Source organism: Euphorbia lathyris, chromosome 9 (genome assembly GCF_963576675.1).
Source record: "Euphorbia lathyris chromosome 9, ddEupLath1.1, whole genome shotgun sequence".
In the NCBI taxonomy this organism is placed as follows: domain Eukaryota; kingdom Viridiplantae; phylum Streptophyta; class Magnoliopsida; order Malpighiales; family Euphorbiaceae; genus Euphorbia; species Euphorbia lathyris.
Window position 1 is genome coordinate 62,279,305 of NC_088918.1, and position 10,000 is coordinate 62,289,304.

Here is a 10,000-nt window from a genome sequence, read left to right on the forward strand (position 1 = left end):
ATCCAAAAGCTGCATTTCATATGTTTTAAGAAAAAGGACAAATGTTCAATTAAACGAGCTTGAGGGGATCGCTAAGTAAAACACCTCACCATAGGTAGTTCACTCATTTCACACAATTTTGGTGGCTAAAGTGTTTACTCTCGGCTTATGTTCTTGCTTAGGATTACGTTGATTTTGCACGTTCATCCGAGTTCCTCTAATATGCTATATGACTCCGATGATATCAAAAACAGCCTCGAATTGGGGTTGTAATGTGGTTAGAGGGTTAAAGGTACAACAAGGGTTAATAGTTCTAGCGCTAGAAAAACAAAGTTAAAATGGCTTTTAGCAAATATGAAGTGACTGAGCTTTTTATTCATTAACAAAAACTTGATGCGCCTCACGGTAGTCGCACCGCGAGACTCACTAAGGGATAAGTGTACCTCGTCGTTATCAAGTAATAAATCTGGAAAGTCCAGGTATCGAATCCACAGGACTTATTTACCACAAGTATCGAATTACTTGGTCTCAGGTGTTATTTAGGCTTTGTGGGTTTTGAATTTGTTTTTTCTTAAGTTAATCTACTCCTAGGTTGAATTACGCTACTCCTAGCTAAGTTATACCAGTTCTAACTAAGTTATTCTATGCCTAATTAAGTTAAACTACTCCTAATTGATCTTTCACTAATGCAATTACCCGAAGGAACATGGTATGAACGATAATAATGAAGTTAGGTTATTAGGTCTATTGATTAAAAAGCTAATCTAAGTCACTTGTATTCAAGGCGATTAACCCTACTTACCCTCCTGAAGTTCCTAGTGCGTGATTCCCTTGTAAGGCCGAAACTAGGTCTAAGGCTCAGCAATTTGGGCTTAATCAACTAAGAGGTCGTCAATCTCCTAGGCTCTGACTAGGTCAGATTCAGCTCACAATATGTGCCTACTCGATTTTGGGGCTTTGAATGAGTTAAACCAATTGAATAAAGCGTAAGACAAAGATTAAATCAATAAGCATAGAACAAAATAAGAGCTAAAGTATTATTAAAGATGAAGAATAATGTCACAGGATACAATTAGCCTAGGATTCATAGATTGTCTCAAAGAGTACAAACAAAGTAAAGTAAAAGGAGATAGGAAAATCTCTTTCAAGGAACCTGTCTACTCTGCACTCGGCTTCCTAGGTCTTAAGGACGGACCTTGAATATTCCTCGAGAACAGCTTTGAAGGAGCTTCAATGGAGGTCGAAGAAGATGGAGGAGATGGAGAGGAAATTCAAGGGGAAAGCTAAAGTAATTTACAAATAATGAAAGATATCTAATTACATTGGAAAAATCCTATTTATAGGCGTGGCTTGGGCCCTTTTGATGACCTATTTCGTGTCCTTATGCAGGTAGGAAGTCGTGGGGCCGATCGTGGAGTCGTGGGGGCGGAATTGGTCTTTTTGACCAATTCCCGCAGGTCTGCTCGCCGAACAGGGCGAGCTCCTCGGCGAGCAGGAGCAGTGCCCGAGCAGTGCCTAGGCAGTGCCTGGGCAGCTCGCCGAGCAGCGCCTGGGCTGCTCGCCGAGCAGCGCCCGGGCTGCGCGCCGAGCAGCGCCTGGGCTGCTCACCGATGCTCAATTCGCCGAGCGACTGCCGGGGGTCCCCGAGACACGATTTTTGCCTGAAATTGATCATGTTTTAACCTGCACACGCACATAAACTCCCAACAACATTAGTCCAAAGGCTAAATTGACCCGCCAATCGCTTATTTTGAGCAAACGCTTCGTTTGGTGCGACTTTTGACGGATTAATTAGCTTCAAAAGATAACGGAATTATAATATGCATGCCATTTTGGCCGTATTTGCCTAAATTGATTATAAAACGAGCCTGAACAACGAAAAGTAAATAAAACATTTCCAATTTCTAACTAACTCACACAAAAGCATTTAAATGCGAGAATTGCTCGCTTATTAACTAAATAACGCTAAAAATCGTTCTAAAACCGTACCCAAAGATAGGGGTTTTTGACCCCTATCAGGTGTTCAAAGTTAAGTTGAAGAATGATAGGTCTTTAGAAAGATATAAAGCTATACTTGTAGCTAAGGGTTATACACTAGTAGAAGGTATTGACTACAGAGGTACCTTTTCGCTAGTTGTTAAATTAAGCACAGTTATATCGATGTTAGCTTTGGTTGTCATACAAGATTGGTCATTGTTTTAATGTGATGTTAATAATGCTTTTCTTCATAGGGAATTGCAATAGGAAGTTTACATGAGACCACCTCTAGGATTGAAATTGTTTGAACCCAATATGGTTTGTAAACTAAAAAATTCCCTTTATGGTCTTAATCATGCTAGTAGACAATTGTATTCTCGATTGTCCAATTTTCTTTTTGCTCATGGTTATATACAACATGAATCTGACCACTGTATGTTCATTAAACATAATAAGCATCTTGTAACAGTTTTACTTGTGTATATTGATGACATTATTATGACAGGTAGTGGTTTTAGTGAAATCGATTGTATTAAACATGCTTTAAATACATAGTTTAAGATTAAGGATTTGGGATTTGGGATCCTTGAGGATTGGAAATTCCTAGGTCTGTTTCAAGAATTCATATTTCATAGAGAAATCATTCCCTAGAATTACTCTAAGATGTTGGCTTATTAGCAGCTAAGCTTGTTAATACATACACCGATAGAATAAACTTTGAGGCTTTCTAAGGATCAAGGTGAACCCTTACAAGATTCTATAATTTATCGCAAATTAATATGTCGGCCAAACACTAGGCCATATATAAATTATGTTGTTAATATGCTAAGTCAATTTCTTGTCAAACCTATTAAAGTTCATTTTGCAGCAACAAGAAAAGTGTTTTTATACATTAAGAAAGATCCAAAACCTGGTCTGTTATATCCTTTTAATTCAAAGTTGGCTTTAAGGAATTCTTAGATGCAGATTGAGCCACTTGTGTGGACACCATGAGACCAGTTACATGTTTATGTGTGTTTTTAAGCAGGTCTATGATAATTTGAAAAGGCAAAAGACAAGTTAGAGTGGCAAGATCTTCCAGAAGCAGAATATCGAGCATTAGTTGCTGCCACAATTAAGGTGTAATGGTTGTTTTACATTTTACAAGCCTTACAAATCAAGCATGGACAACCAGTGCCATTTTTTTAATAATCAATTCGTAATATATTTAACAATTAATTCAACTTTCCATAAACACCTCAAACACATTGAGTTGGATTGTCATTTTGTCAGAGAAAAGTACAAGGTTGGTATTGTTCATCCTTTGGCAGTTTCAAATGCATATCAGGTGGCTGACATCTTCGTTAAGGTGTTGCCGTAAAGTTATTTAAATTTTTTGTTGACAAGTTAAGAGTTCTTACTCTATGTACTCCAGCTTGAAGGGAGGTAATAAAATTCAAAATTTAATAGGGTGTGTAAATTGTAATTAAGTATTAGTGATAATGGCCTGCTTGTAATTGTCATTACTAAGTTATCGTGTATATAGATAGCAGTCATAGCAAATTAGGGTAACTTTTGCAAACTCTTTTTCATTCGTTTCTCTTTTCTTCCTCCGTAATTTCTCTTCAATCTGCAATGCAAAGTTCATCTTCTTCCTCAATCATTTTTTAATTAAAATTCTCTTTCATTCATTTCTCTTTTCTTCTTATGTAATTTCTCTTCAATTGTCAATGCCAAGTTCATCTTCTTCCTCAATTTTTTTGAATTCAATCTTGTTACGTAGATCATGATAAAGCAATAGTAGGCAGTGCTTGAAACTGTTTTTGGCACAATGATGAGAAACACACTCCATTAAGAATCGACTTCATAATCTTTTCCTCCATCAATGACTTCATAATCTTTCAATGAGTCAGATAAAACTCTTATATTTTTTCATGAAGGAAAACATGATGACACTCATATAGAGAGACATACTACAATCACTGTTGGATATTTCGGGTGGGTCACCCTTGATGGGATCCGACCCGATTGAATGAAAAGGCATGACTTTTCATTCTGTATATAAAGAAAAAAAAGAAACTTTCTTTTTCAGGGTTTGTTATTGAAAAAACTAAGAAACATAAAATCTCTCAGATTTCTGCTTTGTGATTGCAAATCATAGTTTCTACTTGAGAATCCTACAAGAGGTATTTATACCATGAAACTAATCTTTATAGTTCGTTATTAGGTTGATATGATTATGATCACTACTAGAAAATACTGATTTCCTGACGGAATTTCTGACGGAATCATTTCCGTCAGTAGTTTTAACGGAATTTTCGTCAATATGTTAACTGTCAAAATTATTCACGGAAGTCTTGACGGAATATAAATATCCATCAATATGATTGGCAGGAGATTTCCCGCCATCAATGTTGACGTTTCTGTCCATGGAAGTTATTCCGTCAAAATGTTATTGACGTTTATGTTAATTTCCGTTGAAAATTGTTTTTAAGAAAAATAAAATTTGATAAATTATATATATTTTATTAAATAAATAAATAAATATAAATACCATTCTTATAATGTTTTCAGCCCTAAATCACTATCGCTCTCACTTTCTCTTTCACTGTGTGTATGATGGCTCTCATCTCTCTTCTCTGGCGATTTCCATTTCTAAACCCCAATTCTATCTGCAAGATGGGTCTTCCTCATCTCTAGTCATACAAACCCTAAAATCGAAACCTTTCTTACTCATTAACAACCTTTTTCATTTGCAATTTCTTTCTCCAAAATATTGTAACTGGTTAAGTCGATTGGGTTTAGGGCTTTCTGTCTGGTTGCAGAAAGGAACTATACAAGCTTCTTATGCGCTATCTTTAAAGTAGAAAGGTGAAAAATTTCCATTTTGAGACCACGACCCATCGCGGAGCACTTTCTCACTGATTTAGGGAGATAACAAGGTACGTCTTAGTCAGTTCAAATACATCATCATTACTTATAGTTTTTGGTTTGTCTTTATTTGAGGTAAGTTAGATCTGCTTTGCTTTTTGGTTTTAGGAAAATGAGTTTTTGTTGTTATTTGTTTTCAGAACTGACATTTTTTTATGCTTAATTAACAATCGATATAATCATAATTATTTTAAGAAGATTTTTTTCAGAAAATAATCCAGTAGATTTTCACTTGTGCTTTAACATATTCAATTTAAAAAGATCTTTAAACTTCTAAGTTTTCCCATTTCGTTTGTGTATATATATACCATAGAATGCCAGAAATAACATGTTTAAGAAGATTGGGGTTACGAAAAGATGTATGAACCAGATAGTTATGGAAGCATTACCTGCCGAAGAACAAACTTGTATGCTGCTGTCATGGCTCTCTCAAATTCCTTATACAAAAAAGAACAGATAAAAAACTGAATCTCAGTATATATTTTGAATATTCAACAGAAGTGGCAAGGAATTTAAGATATAAAAATACTTGTCATTTCTGCTATCAAATCCCAACTTTGACAAATATGAATCAACAGATTTTGAAGTTGCTCGATATAAATGGCGAGTTGAGTAATTATGTTTTTATTTTAATTCATGAGCAAAGTTGTTTATCTTTTTTTTTCATGCAGGAAACTGTGTTGGGCTTAAAGGAAACCAGAATCAAATTCAGTTGCTTCACATCAGGAGGTCAATGTGTGCTTCAATTTGTTTGTTTATAATCAAATCCTGGACAATGTTTGCTGACGGAATTTTCCGTCAGTAAACAGATATTTTCTTGTAGTCGATGTTTGATTCATGTTTTATGATCTTGGGATTGATGAATTGTGCGTTAATCACAACAATCACCTATACGGGAGAAAGAACATAAAACTACAGATAAAGAAGAAACTACCAAATATAGCATATCAGATCAATAAAAAATTTACTAAATAAAGAAAATGCAAAACAAAGCAAGGAATGGATTTATCTTCGGGCTAAAAGCCGAAAGAAAACCACAAAACCTAGATGAAGAATAATAAATGTTCTTCGCAACTAGGTTTAGGTCTTATTTCTCTAAAAAAAATAAAAATTTATGAATTGTTGGAAATACAAAATTTAAATACATATAAACATAAACGACCCTCTAATAATAAATTTTTATGTTAAAAGTAGATTTTTCCAGTCATGTAGAATTTAGAGGCTCATTTGGTTTATCTATCGTTTGTTTTTATTGTTACGGTTTGTTATATGCTGTTAAAAAGGTAGAGATTTCATACTTCTAGAAAAAGTTATTTTTTATTTATAAAATGGCGACAGTAGTTCTTTAATCAAACAATTAAATTTTTCATTTTTAATATAAAAAAGGCAGCCATTGGAAAAAATTGAATAAACAAATCCTTAATATAACAAAAAAAATAATAATAATAAAAAGATAGACTAGTTTAATTTTATCATAATGTGTTGATTAGGAGCTCAATCCAAATCCACCAAACTCATAATACTTTTTAGCTTTATTGTTTAATTTTGCTTCTTCACATTTTTTCACTGTTTCAGTTTTGTCTTTTTGAATAGATTCCATTATACGTACCTATTCATTTTCATTTTCTTTTATCAATTAATTTGTCGGTAGTCATTGACAAATTTTGATATGTCAATAATTTTTATAAGTATTTGTAGCAAACTGGACTTTATATTGGAATTAATTTCACTTTTTTTTTTTTAAATAAGGATCAATTTCGCTTCTAAAAAAGTGTTGAAATTAAATTTTACAGTAACTCTTGAAATTTCTTGTACTTCAAAATTTGTTTATAGAACGAACTCTGAAATTATAATCCTATATAAAGGATTTTTTTTTTTTGAAACACTATATAAAGGATTTATAAATCATAATTTTGTAAAATCACAAAGGTTGAGCTTTCATAATTTAGTTTTTTTATATTAAGTCCTTGAACTTTAAATTTTATATACATTTAACTTATTATTAACGGTCTCGTTATTGAAGAGTTCAATGCATTATAAAAGTTAGCAGCTTAATATGATTTTTGTCTGTAAAAATAGCATAAATTAGAGAGATTCAATTTATAAAATTGTTAGTTAGTATAACAAATTTTTCAATGTTATCTTTTTTATTAATTATTTTTATATATTAGTTTAGAAATGAAATTTTAAATTCAATTCATTTAAAACTTATTGTTTAAAGTTATTACACAAAGTTACTTTTATATTTTGTATTTTGATTTCTTTAATTATAATACATACATATTCAAATTTTAAAAAAAAAATTAAAAATAATATGTATTATCTTTAAAAATAATAAGATATTAAATAAACAAATGCTAAAGCATATGATTATTAAGCTTTTTTTTAATTAGAAGCGAGGAGGCAGATTTATGAAGATAGGACATCTCGGCTAGGTCGGCACCTCTCACCAAGCATGCACCCACAACCCGAATATATTAAAATTAAAGTCTGAAAAATACAACGAAAAAAGAGAAGATAAAACTGAAAGTTTAAGCTAAGTGAACCGATAAGTTACTCGGCCACTCGTGTTGTCTCTAATTAAGCTATTACAAAAGTCTGGAGCCGAGTCCCACCAACGAGCTTCAGTGCTGGTTCTGCCGAAGAAAGCGAGTGAGTCTGCCACTTGATTTCCCTCGCGGAAGATGTGTGTGAAGACCGTTTCCATATCCCTGAGCCAACAGATACAATCGTACCATTCCAGGCGGAGCTGCCAAGGAACAATCATGGTGCGTGTGCGCAGCACTGAAACCACGTACGTGGAATCTCTTTCCAACCACAATTTTCTCCAACCTCTCGAGTGAACGAACTTGATACTTGCAATTGCTGCTTGTAGTTATGCCATATGCGCGAACGATAGTAGAGCAGGAAAAGCATAAGTTCCCAAAGTCCGACTGTCATTGTCCCGAAAAATTCCTCTGCACCCTGCTGATGAATCGAGAGTTAGGACCGAAGCATCGGTGTTTGCTTTTTAAGCTTTTTTAACTTTAAAGATTTTAAGATTAAACTTTTGATTTTTTATTTTTAACATATATTGAACCTTTGACTAACGGCTTAACTGATGAGATATCTCTCTCCGCAGAAACAAAAAAAAAACTCCTAATCTTTTTCTTCTTCCTTTCTCTTCCTTTTTTTCATTAATCTTCCTATTTTGTTGATCTACTTTGAGGAGGACGAAGGATCTTCCTTCTTCCTCCTCACACCGGGTTAGATTTCTGTAATTTTTTTTTATTGCTTTTTTAATCTGTGTTCATATATTTCATCGGAACTCTTTATCCGTCTGATTGTATCTGCTCTTTATTATTCTGTCGTTTATGCTTTTTTTTCGGATTTAACAAGAGCGGAAATGATTTATCTTGTCCGTAGATCAATAAATCTACGTGGTTGCAACAAAAAAAAGAACTCAGATCCGAATGTTCGAAATGGTTTAAAGGATGAAGTTTGGATTGCAGATATCTTTCTACAGATTTGGATTAACGAAAAATATATTATAGTCATTTTCATCTATGTGTAGATATTGTATTTGATTTAGCACAGGGGCAGATGTAGGGGGGAGGGGTCAAAGAGGGCATTTGGGGCATTTGCCACCCTCCCCCCTTCATCCCATTAAAAAAAAGAAAAAAAAAATAGTCCAAAAATAAGGGTTAAAGTGCAAAAATACCCCTAATATTTTGGGTCAGGAGCAATTTTATCCCTAACGTCTAAAATGGTACAATTTTATCCCTAATATTGGAAGCCAAGAGCAATTTTACCCCTAACGTTGATAAATTGGGTCAATTTGAGAAATAATTCAGCAAACTGTCTTCTCGGTCATGAATAATAGTATCTGAAATTTATCCAATTTATCAACGTTAGGGGTAAAATTGGTGCAAAATTACAAAATTGATATGCAATTGGTGCAAAATAAAGAAAAAATGACTCTATTTTATAATAGAGTCTGAAATTGATCCAATTTATCAACGTTAGGGATAAAATTGCTCTTGGCTACAAACATTAGGGGTAAAATTACACCATTTTAGATGTTAGGGGTAAAATTGCACCTGACCCAAAACGTTAGGGATATTTGATGCGTAACAAGCCGAGAATCCCGGAAATGGATGATTACGAGTCGGAAACATTATAATTTACATTTTTTATAAAAAAAAAATCATGAAAATAATGCATGACAATTGAACGATTTTGCATTTTTCGTCACTAAAATTTGAACAATTTTGCATTTTTTATCATAAAAAATTTGAACAATTTTACATTTTTTGTCTCAAATCATGGATTCGCCACTGCTTTTTCATTTTTTATCTAATGAAATCACAAGCATTTTTTATCAAAAAAAAAAAAAAACTAATGAGATATTGGTGAGGGAACTTAATATGTGTAAAAATTAAAGTTGAGAGTCGCAATCTGAAAAAATATATTAGTAGTAATTTAATCCTTAAAATTTTAAAATTCACGAGTTTAATTATAGATTTAGCTTGAATCAATTTAACCTTGCATCAATCAAATTACTTATAACATGAAAAAAGAAAAATATATGGTTATTATTTTTATTTTTTTTCTTTGCTTTGTTCTTCCTTTCAAGATTACACTGAAACGATTGTCTATGGGCAACTAAAAGAAATACTCCACCTATTGAATTCAATTTTTTTAACACCTTATAGATAAACTATTCAGGAAAAAAACATAGAAGAGTCAAACAAACATTATTTTAGTTGATCTTTGGAGAAACGGAGTATTTGTCACGTAAAATAAATAGCCAAAAAAGTTCACGAAGGACCATTTGTAAAAGTGATCGAAAAGTCACATTAAATATCAAAAGCTTGGTCTAGGTGAATATAATTATTACAAGATCTGTTATCCTTTGGTCCAATGGTACAATATAATATTATTAAAAATAAAAAATATAATTGATGTGGTTGAATTATGTAGATTTTGAATAAGTCTGTAATAAAATAGAAAAATATTTAAATAAGGGATTGAAGATTACGTTTCTTTGTCTAAGTAAGTTTTTAGGGACGAGATGAGGATGACTACAACAATGAATAAGAGTTGGATCATGAGCCCTGAAGATTATCTTACTCTATTTATAATGTGCTGATTG